The sequence below is a fragment of the Cydia pomonella genome, chromosome 6, assembly GCF_033807575.1.
Source record: "Cydia pomonella isolate Wapato2018A chromosome 6, ilCydPomo1, whole genome shotgun sequence".
Classification (NCBI taxonomy): domain Eukaryota; kingdom Metazoa; phylum Arthropoda; class Insecta; order Lepidoptera; family Tortricidae; genus Cydia; species Cydia pomonella.
The window spans coordinates 23,048,145-23,069,851 of record NC_084708.1 but is presented as its reverse complement, the minus strand read 5'-3'; the positions used below and the strand labels follow the sequence as shown (position 1 = coordinate 23,069,851).

General features: G+C 37.6%; 1 protein-coding gene and 1 long non-coding RNA gene across 2 annotated transcripts in view; both read right to left on the bottom strand.

Moving 5' to 3' along the window:
• The window catches only part of LOC133519326 (beta-arrestin-1), an 84,319-nt gene extending 77,654 nt beyond the window's left edge, over window positions 1-6,665 (bottom strand). The window contains exon 1 of the mRNA XM_061853366.1: window positions 6,637-6,665. The gene's annotated coding sequence lies outside the window, so the exon portion shown is untranslated. The remainder of the gene's footprint in view (window positions 1-6,636) is intronic.
• The window catches only part of LOC133519327 (uncharacterized), a 55,977-nt gene continuing 40,923 nt past the window's right edge, over window positions 6,654-21,707 (bottom strand). The window contains exon 3 of the long non-coding RNA XR_009799616.1: window positions 6,654-6,695. This is a non-coding gene — a long non-coding RNA (uncharacterized LOC133519327). The remainder of the gene's footprint in view (window positions 6,696-21,707) is intronic.

Genomic DNA, 21,707 nt, shown 5'->3' with positions numbered 1-21,707 from the left:
TCTTGACCGCAAGTTTAGAAACTAAAATGTCATATCAAGTTTTTTTTAAATCGGTCTTGTTATAAAGATAATGACAATTGTTGTGAAAATTCGTTTTTGTAATAACTCAGTGAAAAACGCCTTAATGGCTGCGACGACGCAAGCACTATGTGGCCTTACTAAGAGACATTAAAGTTATAAAGGAAACTCGCAAAATTTATCTGCAAATAAAAAAAACTATTTATTCGTTGTAAAGTATTTTTTTGCCAACATGTAAAAATAAATAACGTGTCGTGTGCAGAAAACACATACACACACACACTTGTTTTGCCGAGTTTGATCAAAATACAAATATTTTTTTTTGCTCCTTAAGACAGGAATACGTGGTTAAAATCTGACGGGTTTCTCGTTCATACCGTGTAATTGTATACACTGTATAAACGTACATAATTAAGTAAATTATGTTACATCGTATTTCTTTATTTAAAAGAAGTAAATGTACAATATTTTCTGTGTGATTATTTCAGATGTTTTTTTTTCTTTTTGCATAATTTTAAGAGCCAAATTTTCAGTAGTTAAGTTTTAGTTTTTGAAGATATTTTTGATTTTCACCTTTTCCAACTAATTTGTCTTGTCTATTAACTACTTAGTCAGGTCACAAGTTTTACAAATAAAATGTTATACAAAGCTTTTAATAAATAAAGTTTGCCATGATTTGAAAGCTTGTTTTATACTGATATAAATGTAATATAATTATTTTAAAATGTAAAGCTCGTCTTTAATTACTACTTATTTATTTTGGAATTGAAATAAAAAATAAAATAAAATATAACTTTTTTTCGAATATTACATATGTTTGAACCCGGATCCGTCTTTAAACTACGTCCAAGAGAGAGGTATGGGCATTGTGAAAGTCATCTCGCTCTGTGTGGTAGGGCACAGAACAGCGGATGTCAATCCAGATCTGAAGCAGGGTCCAACTGGGGAAGTACCTCCACCTTACAGAAAACCGCAACTAAATAACTCTAGACCCTACTCAGGGTGCGGAGTGTCAGGGTCGCCAAAGCACATGTAACTCCTTTAGAGTTGCAGGCGTACATAGGCTACGGAGATTGCTTACCATCAGGTGGGCCGTATGCCTGTTTGTCACCGACGTAATATAAAAAAAAATTGAATACTTAATGCAAAACTGTATCTATTACTTTTTATCAGTAAAAATCTTTGTGACAGAACTTATGATCTGACTAAGTGATGCTGATCATAAATTGGGGCGGCAAATTTTTGATCGGCCCCGGGCGGCAAACACATACGCTACGCCGCTGGTCATAGTCAAAGGTTTATCCTAGGTTTGACCAAAACCTTCAGGCATACCCCGAAATAAATTCAAATTTCGGCCCATGACAAGTATTTTTAGTCAAACCTAGAAGTTCCAATATTTTCAGTCTAACGTCGAAAGTAAAATAATCTGTTTCGGGCTTTGCCTAGTCGGTCGGTCAAACGTTGATCAGACCACTGCAACTGCAGCATTGACGACAAATCCTGCTTAAAAATCTCAGAAACCGAGGTTTGTTTCTCAACATTTTCTCCCTCTAAAACTTAACTAATCGTAACGAAATTTTGGAAATGGAATAAGAAATAAATTATCTGTGTCTGAACAATTTAATTTCTTGGCGCTGTTCGAGATTACTTCAAACAGCGCTAAAAAGTTCTTATAAAATCCTGAATATAAAAAAAAACGAAACGTACAGGCACGGATAATAAACTCATATAAAACTATTCATCTAGGGCCTCTCTGGGTTTTGAGAGAGGAAAATGTCGAGAACATTTGTATGAAAAAATTACCACTAATGTTTCCCCTTAGTAGGCACTTGAATTGTCACCTGGACTAGCATACGTAGACTCTCTTCCATCTTGCAACGATCCTTATTTATCCAAATTACCCAACCAATTTCCAAGTCCAGAAATCAAAATTAAAGGGGATCGCAGAAAAATATATCAAAGTAAAAGTCAGTCACACTGAACGCTGAAGAAATCGGCTTACAGTTTTCTTTTTGGACACTTTTACGTAAGACATACAATAGCAGGCGGCGATCCATCAAGTGTGACAGGTCACCGGCAGCTAACTACCCGTGACCACCTTTCACCTACACTTCTCACTCACACACACGAAAGGACGGAATGGATGGATGGAAATGAACTCACTGCACCTTAATCGCTTTTACTAACTTGCAATGAATTTTGTAACTTGTATGTAACATATGTTTGTACGGGTCAAATCTTGCAAGTTAAATTTGACCCACTTCCCGACTTCCAATGACGCTGAAAATTTGCATACATATGGAAGTCTGGTGACAATGCAATTTCATGGTACCAACGAGCTGATCTCATGATGGAGACAGGAGGAGGCCACGGGTACTCTTGTGTTAAAACAACGCAACCTAAGTCAAAGTCAATACCTATATTATTTAATCAAATAGGCCTAGCAACAAGCACTTTTAAACTGTCAAGTTGTGTTTGGAGTTTCTAGAATTATCTTGTAGAATGAGTATTAGTTGTCTGTGGAAAGAAAAGTACAGTCAGCGATAAAAGCTTATCTACACAATGCTGAAGATGCATCATAATCTCGTCAACGAGAGTTGTCACTTTATATGTAGGTATAGTCATTGAAAAAGGTTAGCATTTCTTAGGTACTGCTAGGTAAGACCTGGGGTTTGAGTTTGACATACAATAGGAGGCGAGGTGATCGATCAAGTGTAACAAGTCACCCGTGACCACTTTTCACGTACACTCCCTAGTTTCCTTTTGTCATTTAATCGTTTCCTATTCAAATATTATCATTTATTTACAGATCAAATTCGTTACCCGATATTACAATAAGAATACGCCTCCTTGTCGCAGAATAAAGTCCTGTGCTCGACAATAGGCATTCTTTAGACCGGCCTGAAATTATACTCAGTAATATAAATATTTAATCCATATATATCTAAACGAGAATGACATGTGAATCTCGGGGGCCTGAAGTAATTATTTTGTATCTTAGGGAAACTTGGATACTTACACCTGGTTAAAGAATAACTTAATTGTGCCAAAAATCCGTATTTAATAAGGATTAAATCTAATGTGTATATAAATGTGAAGTTCTTAGATTACTTAGTTATTTGCACCTCCGTTGTGAAAATACGTCACAAATTGTACATTTTTGGACACTTATATTCCTTTTTAAATCAATACAATTCTGAGTAGAAATAACCCAAAAGTGTTTGGTGGTGGTTGTTTGCTGGTACTCGAAATTTTTTTATGGTAAACCTGTTTCTAAAAATGACCGTAACTAAACATATATTTTTAATTTGAATATTTAATTTGGACTGGCTAATCTAAAAACCTCTTCAATTGCTGCCTTCTTGTAATTCCATTTATCTGGGTTTCACTGTATCTCGTTGGCAACGATCGCACGTAAACTTGGGCTTCATTAAAAGCAAGTTTGCGCCAAGGACGCTGGGCCCGCGAAATATCTCCGTAGCGGGCTATTGATTACCAGCTATATACCTAGTCATAGCAAAAATAATACAAGCCGTACAGTAAGTCCTAGCACTAATAAGTTTTTGTCAAAAAAAAAAAACATTTTTGCTACAATGCTTTTATCGCTGACGGTACTTTTCTTTCCACAGGCAACTAATACTCATCGAGACAATTCTACCAACACCCCAAATAAGGTTGCGTTGTTTTATCACAGAGTAGTTTCCATGGCCATCTCCTGTCTCCATCATCAGATCAGCTCGATGGTACATTATATTGCATTGTCACCCGACTTACATACAAAGGCAGTGGGTCAAATTTAACTTGCAAGATTTGATTACAGACAGACGGGACAGGTGAAACTAAATAAAATCTTGAAAATAAAGGAAGTGGCATGTTATTGATATTGCCCCCCACGTCTGGCGTCCGGTCACAACGCACACCCGTTTGCTTCCACAGCCCTGCGAGAAATTACAACATCCGCAATAGATACAAGGTCATTTATGGAGCAAATTTCTCGTAATACAGACGGGGCAAAAGGTTCTCCAGTAGCCACGCCGTACCAAAATTGTGGACCAATGATCTGGTTAAAAATAAACAGGAAACTGACATATGTATAATCTACGAAAACACAGGCGTAGGAAATTTATATGAAGTCATAAAGATTGAAGTATCGTGACTTTTTTCGCTTTATCATCTTCCTTTGTCATCATGAATCTTTGCTGACAGTAGAGTGGCTCGAATTGTAATGCTTGCGCCAAACATTATGTGAGTACCTACGGAAAATCGCAATCTTTTGGCAGTTTGAAAAACCACCTTCACTCTACACAGTTCATGCTAATTGAAGCCTAAGCTTGATTGCACTTGTTCTCCTGTGTTGTCGATGAGTCGATCTAGTGTAAACTAGTTTTAACCAAAGTCAATTTTGGTCTCATCGGAAGATCAGCGCTGGAAGCCAGCAACATGCTAAGTGAGATGAGGCCATTTAATGGCACTTTATTCTTTCTACGTCACTAACACCCTATAAAACAAAGTCCCCACCGCGTCTGTTCGTCTATATGTTCGCGATAAACTCAAAAACGACTGAACTGATTTTCATGCTGTTTTTACTTATCAATAGACAGTAGAGTGACTCTTGAGGAAAGTTTTGGTGTATAATTTGTTAACCCGTGCGAATCCGGGGCGCGGCGCTAGTTTGTCTTATATGTTAATCGTCTCGTTTGTGTGTTTACGAATAAAAATATTTCTCTTTCTACTTCAAAGTCAAAATCCTGCCGACACTCATAACAGTATCGTCCGCTCACCTTTGAACGCGTTAATCTCTGTTTACCGCACACCGGGAACAATACGTTCCGCAAACTCTTGCCGATAAAATTAATCCCAAGAGCTCCCAACTTTGTACGCATTTTGCACGGGGCTTAGGGTTCAGGAAACCTGGGCTGTTGTTCGTAACACTTGGGAGTTCGTTATTTTAGGAAACGCCAGTTTAAGTGGGCCTTGGAGATCTCCAGGGGGCCTAGCCAATGACAATCGTTGATAGAAAATACTGTATGGAAATAGTCACGTGACTTTTCATAGCGTCTGTTATCTCAAGAGTGCGAGAACGTCGGCAAGCGAGGCGCTCACGCCTAGGTACGCCATTGCTGAAGATCTCTGATGGTAAGTCCAGATCTGGCGAATGCGTAGTGCAATATTATTAGCGCACTGCACGTGCGATGCTAAAGCGGGAGGTTTGCACTGTGCTCGGTAAGTGTACTACGCTCGTGGACGGCAAGCAGGGTATCATTTCGCTTCCTTCAACTTCTTAGCGCATTGCACTTAATACGTAATGCAAGCGCGCAGACAGCGAGCCTTTGCATGCAAACAGAGCATTGGCAGCGCGTTCACCAGACGTGGATGAACCGTTATAACTATAGGTACGTTAGATGTTATTTGTATCGTCTGAGCTTTGTATATTTTAGCCTAATGTTTTACGTAGCATTTAATATACACAGTTGAATTTTTCTAAAATGACTTTTTCTGTCAAACCTTAATCTGTTAAACAATAGTAGATTATTAACCAAGGAATGAAAGGCACTCATTTTTGTCGAGGTGGTTTGAAACTGCATAAAAGAATCAATGCTTTTTGTTTTACAGATTTAAGGTTTAAGCAGAAAAAATCACCTCATGAAAATTTCTGAGGTGATTTTTTCGACTCATCTATATATATCTGACTGACTGCTTTGGCTCAGCGATCCAAAAAGAATCTTGGCCTCCGAAACGAGAGAACGCCACCTATCCCGATCCAGCGCGGTTTCCTGCCATGAATTGGCATTCAGCCGACGCAGGTCCGCCTCCACGACATCACACCAGCGGTACCTGGGGCGCCCGATCGGTCGACGGCCGGTTGGTCGCCCCAAGTACGCTTCCTTGACTACGCGATCCTCCCCCATTCTGAGTAGGTGACCGAGCCAGCGAAGTCTGTGGGATTTAGTTACGCCGATGATATAGGGCTCAGCCACCAACTCTTCGATCTCGGCATTTTTCCGGATCCTCCAGGAGCCGTCTTCACTACGGACAGGTCCCAGGATCTTCCTGAGCACTTTTCTTTCCGCTATCAGGAGCTGACTTTCCTCTTTTTGAGTTAGTGTCCAGGTCTCACAGCCGTACATGAGAATAGGCCGAATTACGGTTTTAAAGATTCTTAGTTTTGTACTCTTACTGTTATACATATCTAATGAGTTTTTATAGGATTGATTATATTCCTAAGCTTTGAGAATTGTTTCATAAAGTTTGATGAAGTTTTGATTCATTGCCGCTTATTTATCTCATAATGGATTTTAACTAACGGCCAAATCTTAGCTAAGACTTTTTGACTTTAATCTTGATTTATCTCAGTAATTACAAAACTCATGAAAGTATTGTGTGGTGAACTGGTTATTAAATTCTGTAGTTCTGATTTTACAATTAATTGTTATTTTCTACTTTAAACGGCATCGGCAACCCGTTTTGCCACATACAACCTAATAGAATAAGCTAACGCAAAAGCAAATTCACCACGCGCGAAGTATCGGCATGAGCGCTGGTTTCGGGAAGCAAGCAAGCAAGCAAGCAAGAGCCACATTGTTTAACGATAACGATGCGTCACCGTAACGAACTTACGTTTCTGTTGGCGGCTAGGCGGCTAGGCGGCTTGGAGCAACTTGAACATCGGATTTTACCTGTTGAAATAGATAATAACAAATTAATTCAATTTTATTTTTGGATACTCATAGTAAAGCTTACATTACTTTTTTTTTTATACTACGTCGGTGGCAAACAAGCATACGGCCTGCCTGATGGTAAGCAGTCTTCGTAGCCTATGTACACCTGCAACTCCAGAGCAACTTACAATAAACGTTGTGTTAGGAATAGGTAACAGATATTTATAAAATTAAATATAACATGCAACAAAGTAAAATCCTAAACCTAAAAGTCTATGGGTAAAACTAAGTCACACAATGGCTATTTAAAAGTATTTCGATCGGTCCTACCTAATAGGAGAAAAAGTGTCCCAATAATTTCCATATTCTTTTCAATCCTTTCATTTTGTTACCATCATACAAATTTGATGAAAAATTGCAACGAAATGGAAATGAAAACCTTGGGACACTTTTTTACTTCTATTAGAATAGAAAAAGCTCGTGATTCTGAGTAGAAATAATATAAAAAAATCCAAAAACAAAAGGTGAAGTGTACAACTTTATATAAAATGGTTCTTTTAATACCAATGCATATCTACAGACCAATTTGGTGAATAGAAAATATCAAGGACACAGTTCATATAATTTTTGTCTCGCACTTTTGCAGTTAAAAGAGCAGCCATGCCATGGCGTACTGGGTCAGATGTTTCTGGCTGTGTGCCAAAGAAAATCTTACTTTATCCGGACGTACAAGAGTACAAGTTTCTGTAGTCGGTCGTACCGTTTAGCATTTTAAAAGTTTTATATTCTAAAATGCTGTAACGTAAAACGCTATTTATTCGATGGGTTTATTAGCAAGCGTATTAAGATCCAGATCCAGGTATCCCAACAGGGGTCGTAGTCAGGATGATAATCGTATATCGATAAAAGCCAATCGAAAAGTTAAACTGTGTCGGGATGACGGATACGACGTCAAGTCATCATTTCTATGTCGGCGGCCGATCGTAAGATCAGGCAGATCGTAATGTTCCTGTGTAATGTTTCGACGGTAGTCACATTAAACCAAGAGATAGGTAGGATATGTTCGTAAGGTTGCTTCAGATGCCCCAAAGACAAACTGCCCAGAAAATGGAGGCGCGGGGCTCCGTCGACTCAGCGAACAAGTCGAAGATTTTCACGTTTCACGGTATGCCAAATAATTTCACGATATGCCTGGTCTTACGATCGGCCGCCGACATATTTATTTGTTTGGATAACGATTATCACTTAGCTAGGCCCTTCGGCACGACTCAAGCCTTATTAGGCTTAGTACTGTGAGACTAGGTGTAAAATAGTCATAACAAAAACTCAGGAAAATTCCTCATTTACTATAACATTCCAAAGCCATGACGCCCATCGGCGTAACAAAGACATCACTCATAACATATTCTATTAGCCATGAGCTAATTTTAGATCACTTAAAGATCCAGTACAATGACGTTTACAAATGCTAGATGGCTCTTCAATGACGCGAACTGCAAGTGACGCGCACGTTTGAATACAGAACGCCGCGTGCGCATAATGCATTATTGCAAAGCACGTGGAATCAGTATTATGTTAATTAATATGGAAAGAAACTTAGACTTAAATAAAGTACTGTCATTTGCGCAGGGTGTCACGATAGAGGATCTTAAGACCCAGGGATCATAAATTATCACGGAACATATATGCGGGTCGACCCAGGATAGATATGCCTGGCGACGCCATATAAGAAGAGCTGACCCCAAGTAAATGGGATAAAGCTAGGAAGAAGAAGAAGAAGAAGATATATGGGGGTCAAATTGGTAGTTTACTCATTGGCCTTTGTTTAAATGTGATGTAAAGCAAGTGTATATATGTAATGTATATGTGTATAAAATTATAACTAAAAATAATGCAGTTTTGGTCGCATTGACGTTTAAAACCCCTTTGATAAGGGAGAAGTAGAAGAGGGAGCTGGAAGGGGTAGACCTCGGCGGACTTTCTCTGATCAAATCGGGGAAATCCTGAAGAAAAGTTAGGTCAAGAGCACCCTAAACCAACGAGCGTGTATGAGGAATGTTATGAAAGCGAATGACGCGAAAGAGGATCGTAGCAAGAGGAAATCCGTGGTCTCTGCCTACCTCTCCGGGAAATAGGCGTGATTATATGTATATATTTATATATGTAGGGATGTACAAGACGGCATGGGGTTAGTTGATTTAAAATTTTAAAGTAAGAGTAGGTATGTTTATACTACAATGTTAAAATCAAACAAATCAAAAATTATGATTTGTATTTGCATATTAATCTATATTGTACCAACCCATGTTTTCAGTCCACATGTGAAGTACAATGGTAATTGCAAGCATAACTGACGCAACCTATTCAAAAACAATATGCCGTGAAATTATGCAAATATTTGTTAAAGGCAGAAACAAATAAACATTTAATACAAATTTACTGCTGAATTATGCTAATTTTAACGCTTAAATAAACTGCCACTAACAGCGGCATGTTTGTTCACGGTAATTTCGATGTCAATGATTTGGTTATTTCATAAAATTTCATTTTTTCATCGACCAATTTGTTAATAAACATTTGTCCATCGAAGGTCAGTTGCTGTGTACTAGGGATTTAAGTGCCTACTCATATATACTTGTCTAGGTATATTTTTACTTTATATCTATGTTATTTAACCCTAATTTAAGGACTAAATGATAAACCAATTAAAATTTGATACTATTTCTTCCGAAGAAAATAATTCAAAGAAAGTTAGTCCCTCCCTAATCCAACCGATGGTTCCGCAATTTATATTAAAATCTCACCAATTTCACAGCGTCGACAAATTTGGCTTATTGGGTCAGGGTATAAACCATCTCATAATATTTATAGCAGCTCTTAAATTGTAGATTCCAGATACGAACACAATTTTTTATCACTTTTGGGCCATTTTATTGATGTTGTTCAATAAACTTAATTTTTTTGGATTCTTTATATCATTTATACTCGATTTCATGCACTCTTTTGATTCTGATTGGAGAAAAAAAATGTCCCAACATTTCAAATCTACAAATTGATTTTATTCTGACATCACTTGCAATGCATCTCGCTCGAACTAAGGCATAAGTGCAAACTTGATACTTTACGCTACGAGTGAACATTTACCGAACATAAGCCACTTCTGGGGGCCTTGCCAAGATGACCGTCGTTCGCAGAGAAACCTGTCTCTATCGCACTAATATTTAACAGTAATAGAGAGACAATAGCGTTTACTGCAGAATTGTCATCTCGGCTAGGCCCCCTGATACATTATGAATCAGTTGGCCTCAAAGCGATAAATCAGTGTCGAAGTATGTCGTATCACGGGCTTTGTTTTATTCAAAGGTTACGTTCGCGGTGGTGTGCAGAGAATTTGAATATTTGTTGACCTTTTTATGGCCGAGAATTACGCGTTATTTGACAGTTTTGACGGCTATCCCGAAGACAACAGTTGTAAAACCTTTACACTGTCTATTTTAATAATAGCAGATATAGACATTATTTTGGTGTTTCATTATTTTGATTGTGTTTTTAAGCCCGAAGTCGAAGGCGAGGGCTTAATTAACACGAGTTCGTAATTCTTGTACCGCCCGTAGCACACACAATGGTTTTCATCACACTTGTGTGGAAAAAACTAAATTTTAATTGAAATAACTCTTAAATACGGTGACATTTCAAACATTCATCACCAATGAGCGGAATTCTTCATAGCACAAATCAAACTGTCAGAGGGATTGACCTAACTGTTTTATCGACTTATCGATGTTACGGAATAATATCGCATTAGGTATCCATAATAAACTTAAAAGATTATTCTGTAACATTTGACCTCTTTGATAAGCAACTTGCATGACATGATTTACTTTAATACGGTTAAAGTAAATCATGTCAGCGTCACATATGTCATTTATGTCACTTGAGTTTTCATGAGTGATTTCCGTGCCGTGTTACTAAAATGGTTAATCCTAAAAGAAAACAATAAAAAAATGGATACAGAAAGATTCTTATTTCAGTTTCAAAGAAGATTCTTCCACAATATATTGCTCTAAATGTTACGTTCATTTACATCATAAAAGTATTTTCTGTTTTATTCTTTTAATTCTTTACTATTATACCAAAATACAGTGGCGGTCAGCTAATTAGGGACACCTGTGTTTCGTTAAGTGACAAATATTTATCGATAAGTCGATAAAACAGTTAGGTCAATCCCTCTGACAGTTCGATTTTTGCTATGAAGAATTCCGCTCATTGTTCATCACACATATTAAATTATTAACCTATCCGGAGTATCCGGCACGATTGCAAAAACGACCTACACGATTGAAAATTGTGTAAGAATATTTTAAACGGCTGTTAAATTAATCAAATTAAATATTTTGAAACATAAACAAAAACATTAAATTATAAACGTCAATATATTAAAAGTAAAAACTTGAATATACCCATGGGCCTAATGAAATTAATATATATATATATATTAACGCCCATGGACATATTATAGCTCATTCCATCTCAAATATATATGTACCAGTCGTTAGCTTTTATAGTATTGTCCAGAAGTGACCTTAAATGTGTTAGGCGTGACTGCTGTTAACTGTACAGAAAACTTTATCAGATTGTATAACGCTTCTCGTGTGTATATTTACACTACTTATCACCTGTAACGCGTAATATTTGCTACCGTGCTCATGTGAGCTGAAACAAATATTAGAATTACAGGCCAATTCGAACGTGCCCTTACATCAAATCGATATTTGAATCATATTGGCATCATATCAGTTCGCGCGTTCATTTCGCTTTAACTGGTCCGTACATGTTAGGCTTGGAACGGACTGTGATTAATTTTACACTCGGTAGAAATTGAAAGAAAGCGAACTAAAGGACGTCGAACTGTTCTGCAGGGAAACAAGGAGTTTTGAGGAGAATAGTGTAGGACAGTAACCTGCAGCTCAAACTTACAACAACGGACCCGGGCATTATCTCACTCACCGCTGCACCGTGCATTGTCTTTCTTGAATGATATATTGGACAGCGACAGCAAACTAGACATATTCCAATGCACTGAAGCTAGTTTTTTGGCAGTTAGTAGCCGATACCTAGAGTCAATAACGACGACAAGCTCAATGTATAGTTAGCAGTAAGTAAATTGTTACTATCAATACTTATATAATGTCACTCCTTTTAACATGTGTAGCTTGACTGTAAGTGTTAATTTAAGGAATAAAAAAAAATAACTTCAGGGAATTGGGCTGAGTGAACGCAACATACATATACATCTACCGCAAAAAGTGTAACGTACGGCATGCTTCATAAACGCACGTACTTGCAACACTGAAACCGCAAGAAATTAATCGCACTACGTTCTAAGCTTTAGACCGAGCGAGACGCCCGCGCGAATGGCAGCAAACTGATATATTAAAATATCGGTTTGACGTCAGATGCACGTTCGAATTGGCTTGTTGGAATGAGCCATGAGGTTTGCTGATTTACTGTCACCTGTCACCAAGAGACATCGAATTATGAACCGTTAACGAAAAGCGTGAGGATACCACACAAGGGTGCTAACTTCATAAAGTGCAAAGCCACGAGTACTGATGGGCGGTTGGAATGTTTGCAAAATTGCGAAATTTTCTCTTGGAATATGTTCAGAAACTAGTGATATTTTTGTATAGGATCCAAATGAAAATTTCCTTTGATTCCTGTCAAAAAAAAACCTGACATATCCAAGAGCGTTTTAAATTTTTTGGAAACTTTCACATGTGGTGCAACCGGTTTATTCTATGAAGCAACGTTTGTCAAGATCGTTTTGACTAATAAATTATTTGGGTTCAAAGGCAATGAACATTCGTCTTGTTCCTTACTAGAGTATCGAGTTTCACATAAATTTGTCTTATGTGTCTAACTTGGGAGAAGTGAGGGACTTAATATGTTTAACGGAAGGTATCTAAGTAACCCTTATTTATACTACGTAAGTATGCTAGGTACGCCGTGGCAAAATGGGCCGTGTTACATATATTTCAGCGTACATACTTAAAAAAAAAATCTTATGGGAGAAGTTGACACTAAGATTTCGTCTCGACTACTGGCGCTCGAGAGCTCATTGCACTATACGTTATGTGTATATTCTGATTTAACTTTTTCCAACCTGAGTATAGAAAGGATAAACCTGGACCTGAATTAGCCAGGACCTGAGTAGAAAGGCTAAACATTTTAGCTTTACTCAACTGATAGATTTGAGCTATTAAAATTGCGCCGACGGGAAACACCCGAATCATATTCTCCGACACCGGAATGAATATTGTAGGAGCTAGTCGACGGAGTGTTTCACGCCCACTATTAGAGCCATCAAATCGAGTGTTGATTTAGTTTTATGATTCTTCGGGTGACTTTTCTGTGTTTTCGCTTGTGATAATAGCGCAAATTTCGTGACCTTGTCACAATACGAGTATCAATATGTAACCATATGTCGATTTCAACTTTCTATGGTTAAAAAAAAATACGAAAAATTATTATGCTATTTTATAAAAATTGCCATAAGGATGCTCTGATGTTGCCTGACGTTTTATATTCTACCCACACATTCCTGGGGCCTAGGCATGATGTAATATATAAACGAAAAAAAAAATATATTGGGATGTCAGATGCTACAAAAAGTCATTCCATATATTATTTAAGTTTCGATTGGCGTTTTCTATCAACGACGTTTGTCATCTTGGCTAAGCCCCCGGAGGCTACAAGAAGCACAACATATCGCAAGACTTTAGTTCAACCTGGCCATAATTATTTTGCTGCCAAACATACTGTGTAATCGCTCTGTAACAAGCGGTCACTAAAGCAAGTTAAATACAGTCCCCGGTCAAATTAGCCATAATTTGGCCCGTCGTAAAAGGCTTTAGGAAAGGTTATGAGCTCCATAAACGTCCTACGACCCTGCCTGATAAGAAAATACGCTCCATAGCACCTACGCGCGCTTACTGCGATTGTAGATTGCACCCACACCTCACTGTTTTCGAGATTGTATAAAGAATTCTAGATGAGATCTTTACTATAAATTAGTACCTATAGTATCCTTTACGACACTAAATAATTAGCGGAACATGCTTTGCAGAAGGACGAACTTCGGAATAAGACATTTTATTCTTCTCATTCTATATCGCTGATGTAATACCATTCTCAGTATCAGTTGGTTGCCTTCATATATCTGCGAAAAAATTCAGAGGAGTGCGTAGTCTCCAATGCTCATAATTAGGCCTGGGGTCTATCGCGGAGGCCTCTCTTTCTGACCCGATCGCATCCTCAGCTACTATTTCATTTCAGGACCCAGGGTCCGCTTTCTGACTTTTCTCGTCCACTTTGCGAGGTATTTTCCATGCTATTATTCTGAGAGAACGTACTAAGCTTTTAAAACAAAAAATAATAAGCGGAATATGCTATTTATTCAGAAGAACAAACTTCGGAATAAGAATGCATTCGATCAAATTTTCCTGCTCATTGCGCATCGAAGGTATCGCAGCCGTAATATTATCTGATATTTACCAGTTGATTGCTCTTCGGCAGAGAAAATCATTGAGACGATACCTTCATATTTCTGGGAAGTAATTAAAAAGCGTAAGTACTCAATGTGTATAGTTGACGTGGAAATACTGGGAACTCTGGCTGCTAGAGTTTAGTCAAGCTCAATTCTATCTTTCTCTCATTTTAGCGTTTATTCCGGTCGTATCCTCAGCTACTTCAGGGCCCAAGGTTCGCTTTCCGGCTTTGTCTTCTCCATTTCGCATTGACTTTTTAATGATAATGGTTATTGATGATCTGACCAGGGGCGTGCACTTCATAAAGACAAAAAGACACTGCCTAAGTAAGCACACGTAAAGTACCTACGCCGTGATAATGAATCAACGAAATAAGTTTTTTTTTTTTTAGATTTATAAAATTATGAATCTAACTTCATATGCGAGGTCTACAGCTCACAGACCCACTAGTTTATTTTTTGTTTACCCAGTCTCAAAACTCTGTGCACTCCACTGGATCTGACCTTTACCGGATATAACCTAACCGTAACCTTAACCCAAAAGCAATTCAATATCAGCCTTGAATGGTGCATGAAATGAGTAAAATAGACTGTTTGCCGCGATACATGCTGGTATCAGCGAAGTGATATATTATAGCTGTACTGATACTGTTATCGCCTATTATCCAATAACGTCACTTGGTGTATTAGCATAGTTGTTGTAGGGTAACAGTCAATATTTCCCGTATTATATATTTTAGTATGAAAATATGCCTGCTACAACTACGCAACAAATCAAACTATTTGCGTTTTCTAGTAGCTACACAAGATGCCGGTTTGATTCTGGCCTCGATCACAGGATGGCTTAGTCACTTTTTAGAATTCCGTAGACAAAATGGCAAAAACGGAACCCAATTAGGGTTCTTTCCTTCGTCTATTTATCTATTTCAGTTTTTAATATGCCTGCTGTTAGGGAAGTAGTATAAAATCCGTAAAATTAAACTATGCGCAGAGTTAGCAGTGACAAAGGGTTTCACTAAAAACGTCATATATTCGTAGGAATTTGACGTTTTATAGTGGAATCGCTTCCACACTCTGTCGCTTAGATGTTATCACATCAAAAATGTGCTATTTAAATAGCGATCTTGAAGGTTAAACTAGTGGCTCTGTGAGCTGTAGACCTCGCGATAAGATTAATAAGCTTAAAAAATGTAAAACAAGTAGTCTTAAGTGCCATAGACCCTAAGGGCACTAAAGTCCTTTATGCCAATTTCCACCATTTTAAACATTTTCCAAAAAAACGAAACGACAGAAACATTATATGTTACTACTGAACCTGCTCACAATATTTCACGAGAATCGTTTGAGAATCGCGACCTGGCCGCGTAGCCAACGTTACAATCGTCTCTCTTCCAACGTTACTCTTCTTTATTAGTGCGACTGTGACAGTTGCGTTTCGTTCGCTACGGAGCGTGAACGATAGGCACGTTGGCTACGCGGGCTGTAGTGGAGAACATCCGGACATACTAAAGCATCCCTTGTCCGAATCAAAATGGAGACGTTCGCTGTTTCGGTTAATGATTGAATTTGATTTAACGGCAGATGCCTGATTCGGTCTTTGTCATAGAGGGGATGATACGTTCGAGTGATATTGCTTACAGTTTCGATATTTTAACAGAAGTCACATAGTAATTTCACGACCACGCAAAATTTGAAGAACTTACTGCTGTATATTGGTCAGTAGTGGTATTAATCAGTAAAGTTATATCTTCTTGTATACTGAGCGTTGAAATAGATAATGTTATATTTCACGGCCGGGCATACAGTAGCGTAAAACGTATCGTAAATCATCATTCATCCTTTAAACAGAGCAACTGAATTTCCAACATTGTGCGATTCCAATTCATATCAGTATATTGTAGTTGCAGCTTGTGGATTTACATGTGACAACCCTAAACAAATGGCGTGCGATTTGTCGTGACGTTGGCGATAAAACTAATAGGGCCACTTAACACCAATGTTGGCTTTAAGGTTAATAATACCTACATAGAAGATGGGATGGCATATATGGAGCATTCCATGTATTTGGATAGTATGTGGTTATAAAGCCTAATTTTATTTTCTGATACTCTGAACACATAACAAATTATGTTTATGAAAATATTTTAAATGTGTTATTATAAACTGAAATAGATGGCGTACTTATACGAAGGAAAAAGTGATTAATGGTCACCAGCGATAAAGCCTTGTACCAAAAATGAAATTTTTGTCAAATTATTATTAAATAAAATAAGTATGTATAATTAAATATCACGTAATGTTCGATAAGAAAAAGAAAACACTCCGTCACTTGCAAACATTGAGTAATTATTACTATAGAGAAGCCATACCAAACAATGGAATTGTCGCAATCGCAACCTGTCCCACGCGACCAAAACGTCGTAAGCGCCGTCAAATCCATGGCGCTTACACGTTTAGGTCGCCAGATTCACACTCCGCTTCTATGATTAGTTGTCAAAACAACTCATGGCGCAAAATACTAGTTCTCTGTGCTGGTTCTATACTTAGTAATAATAGTTCAATGCTTGCAACTGTAAAACATCGCACTAATCTGTAAATAGCCGTTCACTGAAGAAACTGACCCGCATTCTCTCGTACAAAAGAAAGTTCATCCCATTTCAACTTTGCCGGACATCAAACTACAGTTTCTTTACAGTTCGTTTCACATAACGAGCTTTGCATTTGTTTACTTCGGAAAGAAAACACAACAATGTAAAAGTATATCTAACATCCGTAGCCGAATGGCAGCGTAGAGCGGTGAATGGATTTTCATTAGCGAAAGTACTTGGGAGAATCAACTTTTTTTGACTGACACAATCAGTCCACAACTATAAACTTCGTTGTAAAATTTCACCTTTCAATAATGGCAGTTTTATTTTTAAGTTTATAGTGTATGTTAAAATATTCACGGCCCCAACTGTCAAACCTAATAAACAGAAACTATGTATATTAAGAGATGTAATTTCATAACAGACATTAAAACTGTCGGTCAAAAAGTTGATTCGCCCACCTCACACGGAATAAGTACATTAATAGCGTAAATCCAGTCCAATGACTCAAATGTAATAGTATTTAAAAATCAGCCTGTTTTCATCCCTAGCTTATTCATCACGTGTGTCGCAATCCGCCAAGTCGGCGTGTTTGGCCGATCAGTCTCCATTATTCAGAAATTGGCAGGCCGTGTTCGGCTGATGAATGGCGCGGAAGCGGTGTTTCTCGTACAGCTGACAGCCTTTCACAGTGATATTACCGGTGTGAGAGCATTATTTAGTAAAATTGTTACAATAAATTCAGACGTGCTTCACTCCGCATTTTCTTTAGTGCTGTTACAAGTGATGGTACATTTTCTTGTTGTTTGAGTCAAAATTAGAGGGGCACCATTTGTGTTAATTTGAATAAGTATACAATAAGTTTTACTGATTTACGTGTTTAACCTTTAACCCTTATCAAGCAGAGGCGATTCGAGAGAAGTTTTGATTTCAGCGGGTCAGAATGACATAGGTACGATTGTCAATTTTGAACTGCCTACCCTGATAAATAAATAAACAAAGGTGTGTGTGCATGTGCCAGCTCCGACGCATGATTCGAGTTTACTCCTTGCGAACGATTATGAAATGTATCAAATACATTTTAAAATTTAAGATCAACACTCCTTGAATTGACAGTTGTTATTTCTTGACATTGAAAATATTTCATGCAGCCGTTGCTAGGGGCTAGGGGATGTGCAAGATAAGTTTTGTACGAAACATAACGTAACGTATTACGTAACGTTTGATTTTACTCCCCATATATTTTTTTTCATGAATATAGATTCTTAAGGAATAATATACTATACTGTCTGATTGTGATTAAATACATAATTTTTAGGAAAACTTTAGTTTAAGCCGATATAAAAAAACACGTGCTGATTATTTTTTGCCTGCTCTCAAACATATACTCAAACCAGCCATTAACTAGCAAGTTGCTTGAGCATCACTTTCTATAGGAGTTAGAAGATTTAGTATTTTTTTACTACTTTTGAGGACAATTTCTCCCAATAGGTTAAGTTTGGGCAGCTAAAAAAAATACGTGTCCGTTATTTTAGACTACTCTATAACATATATAAATATAAATCAAATTGGAACCGGACAGTTGGGTACCTTTCCTTGTTAGTGTCATTAGATTATCAGATGTATAATTGGTGTGCGTCCTGCGTTTGTGGCATAAAACAACCGCGCGTTATTTGTAGGTATAGATACTCTATTAGAAATAATGTATGTTTTACGTCGTTCTACTACTAAGACTTCTATGATGTGCGTCATTAGTTACGAGTGATTAGTATCCAATATGTGCTTATGAATATTATGAATGTATTATTATTGAAATGGATGTAAATAGTACTGATGCATTCGATGTTAATTATCCATGTAATTTACATGAATTATATTTGACGACATAGGTGATGTTAATATATGCTTGTCCAACTGTATACTATTCAATGTTTCATAAATTTACAATATTTAAATAGATATATTAAACCGAGTATTATGATGGTTTTCAAAATATTCCGTGTGTGTTGGAGCCTCCAGGATTGTCTCGCACTGATGGCAAAAGACCGGACGGACTTACATTGGTTCCATGGCAAAAGGGTCGGTGTCTCTTGTGGGACGCCACGTGTGTCAGCACGTTTGCACCGTCCCACCTTAGCCTAACGCTAGGATCTGCTGGGGCAGCTGCTGAATATGCGGTCAAACTCAAGCACGCTAAGTACAGTGCCCTGGAACCAATGTACGAGTTTGTGCCAATTGCAGTGGACTGCGGGACTCTGGGGAACAGAGGCTAAGGCTTTTGTAAAAGAACTTGGTCGCCGACTTAGGGATAGGGGCTGTGATCCACGCTCCGGGTCGTATCTGGTGCAGGGGATTTCATTGGCTATTCAACGTGGAAACAATATACAAACATATAAACAGTAATCAATATATAAACAGGCCCTAAGGCAAGTGTACACGCTCGTAGGGGCCTCATCAGATAAAAATAAATAGTTGATTATCTCCAAAATGGAGTTAAGTAGAATACCGATTTTTTTAGAGAGTGTTACTTAATTTATGCTCAGGAATACACCCTTGAAATTACTTTAAAAAACCACCCTGAATACTTCCTTTCTTTCACGCTGGTAAAGCATCAATTATATAGTTTTCATAACACCAGTTAGGGTGAATAACCTCCATTAAATGTCCCTTTATCTAACATTCTTATCATTGGATTAATTAAAACTTTTGTGATTATGGCGGAATCAGTATTTAACGAACTTTTACGTTTAAAGTTACTAAAGTTTATATTAGTACAGACCTGAAGTAAATTCTGTATTAAACTTATTAATTAGTATTTAAACTTTGGGCTTCCGATTTCTTAAGTCTTATGGATATTTGTGGCTTTCCATCGGAGAAGGGTCCTTCATAAGGACCTTTCATTTCTATTCTGACAAGGACCGTTCTCTGATGGAAGCCACACTTTGTTTACGTATATGGGTTTCATTATTGAAAAAAGTATGTTTTGGGGTGTTAGTACCTAAATTTTATACAAGGCTCAAATATGAATATCATTAAGAAAGTACATGTTGGGAAACATTATTTTGGGGGTCAAAGAAATTAGTTGACGATTAGCACCAAACACTGTTTTCACTTAATGTTCTAAGCCCTTAGTGGACCCTATTTTCTATCGAGCAGCTTAAACTAGACGTATGTTTTAGTGCTGCAAAACGATCCTGAAAGTTTTTTTTATAAATTTGGTCTCAAATACCAGAGCATAAATTTATTTTTGCTTTTTTCGAGCGGCAATATGTATTTCATAAATCATAGTCACTTATCCACTCACTTGTTTTTGGTAACTGTAGTTACCAGGTGTCACCCTTATTGTATTATAATAATAGAAGTCACTGAAAAATATGAAGCTAAGACAGTTGTGACGTCGCGTCATTAAATGCGAGAATGCGACGTTTTGAGTTAAAACAAAGTAGCATTGCTTGCTGAATTATTTTTTATGGAAAAATAAAAGTCGTCTGTTTTTTTTATAAAAGCAATTATACCGTATCATGCTATGACAGTGCTATGAACATGAACGCTTATGCTACGGGGATGATACGCGGACACTACGGTCACTAAACTCGTTAAAATGATGTGGGCACGTTGTAGTGGGCATAGCGGTCCGTGTCGCGTTACATTCCGTGCCTGATACGTTCATATTACGGTCATAGCATGATACGGTATAATGGGTATCCACCTTAAAGCCTAAATTAACTACCCTTTGGTTACGCGGTCGTATTAAAAATACACGCTTACGTATGTCATTTGGATTTTCATATTTGTATATAGGTGTAACCTCGCACTCATATATACTATCGATTCATAGCACCCAAGTAAAACCTGACCAGTAAGATATGATCACGCGCCATATTGCGGAATTTCATAGGAACTAAATTTTTCATACTAAACTGAACTGTCACCCTGTACATGAGAATAACAGCGCCCCCTTTTGACAATGATCATATATTTCTGATCGTGCTTTACGTATTCAAGGGCACATTGTTACTAGCTTTACCATTTATTTATTCATATCTAATTAGGAGTCTTATCAACTATGAACGTTTCCCGAGGTCACTCAGGCCCACGGGACTACTCGGACCCCTATAACCCCAGAATCCCCAGAAACAGCGGGCCCTTAATGAAGTTAACAGGGAGCTATTAAATTTGTTGGTTGGATTACTGGGTTGTTGTAATTGATTTGTCATGTATTTAACAATTGAGAATACCCGTAGGAGATTAAGAGAGAAATATAGCACGTGAACACGAGAGTGAAAAAGAGAAAATGTTTTTCCACGACTAAATATTTTCCATTCTTCGTGATTTTTAGTATGTTATTGACACAATTAAGAACTAAATCTCCAAAAAAAAATCCTTTTTTTTTCAAAAACGCGAAACCTATAATCCTAAAATATGTAATGTAATGAAGTATAAAACCCCCCCATATCTCTTCAATAAGCTATGTTGTATTAAGCTTCGCGAACGCCGTAACTGTGGGATTCAACTGTTAACGCCGCGCCATGCCTCAGCTGCTTTTCGGGGAAGTTTTCGCTACGCCGCGTCGAAGGTCTGGAATAACATCCCTCCCCCCTTGAGAAACCTGCAAAGTATTCATAGTTTTAAGTCAAAGTTGAAACAGTATTTACTTAATCACCAACTTAACCAGGAAGCCTACAGACTTGATACTAGCTGCCTGTAGTTTGTACGCTTTTACTTACGCTTACCACAAGTTTTTTGTTCCTTCTGCAGAGCAATAGTTCACCACTCCTGTTATGCCATACATGTTTGAGTATTATTATGTTAGTATTCGTCTTCCTCTGATGCTGTTTTCATAATATAAAAATCTTGTAAATTGATAAAATGGACGCTCGATGTTGGTCTGGTCTG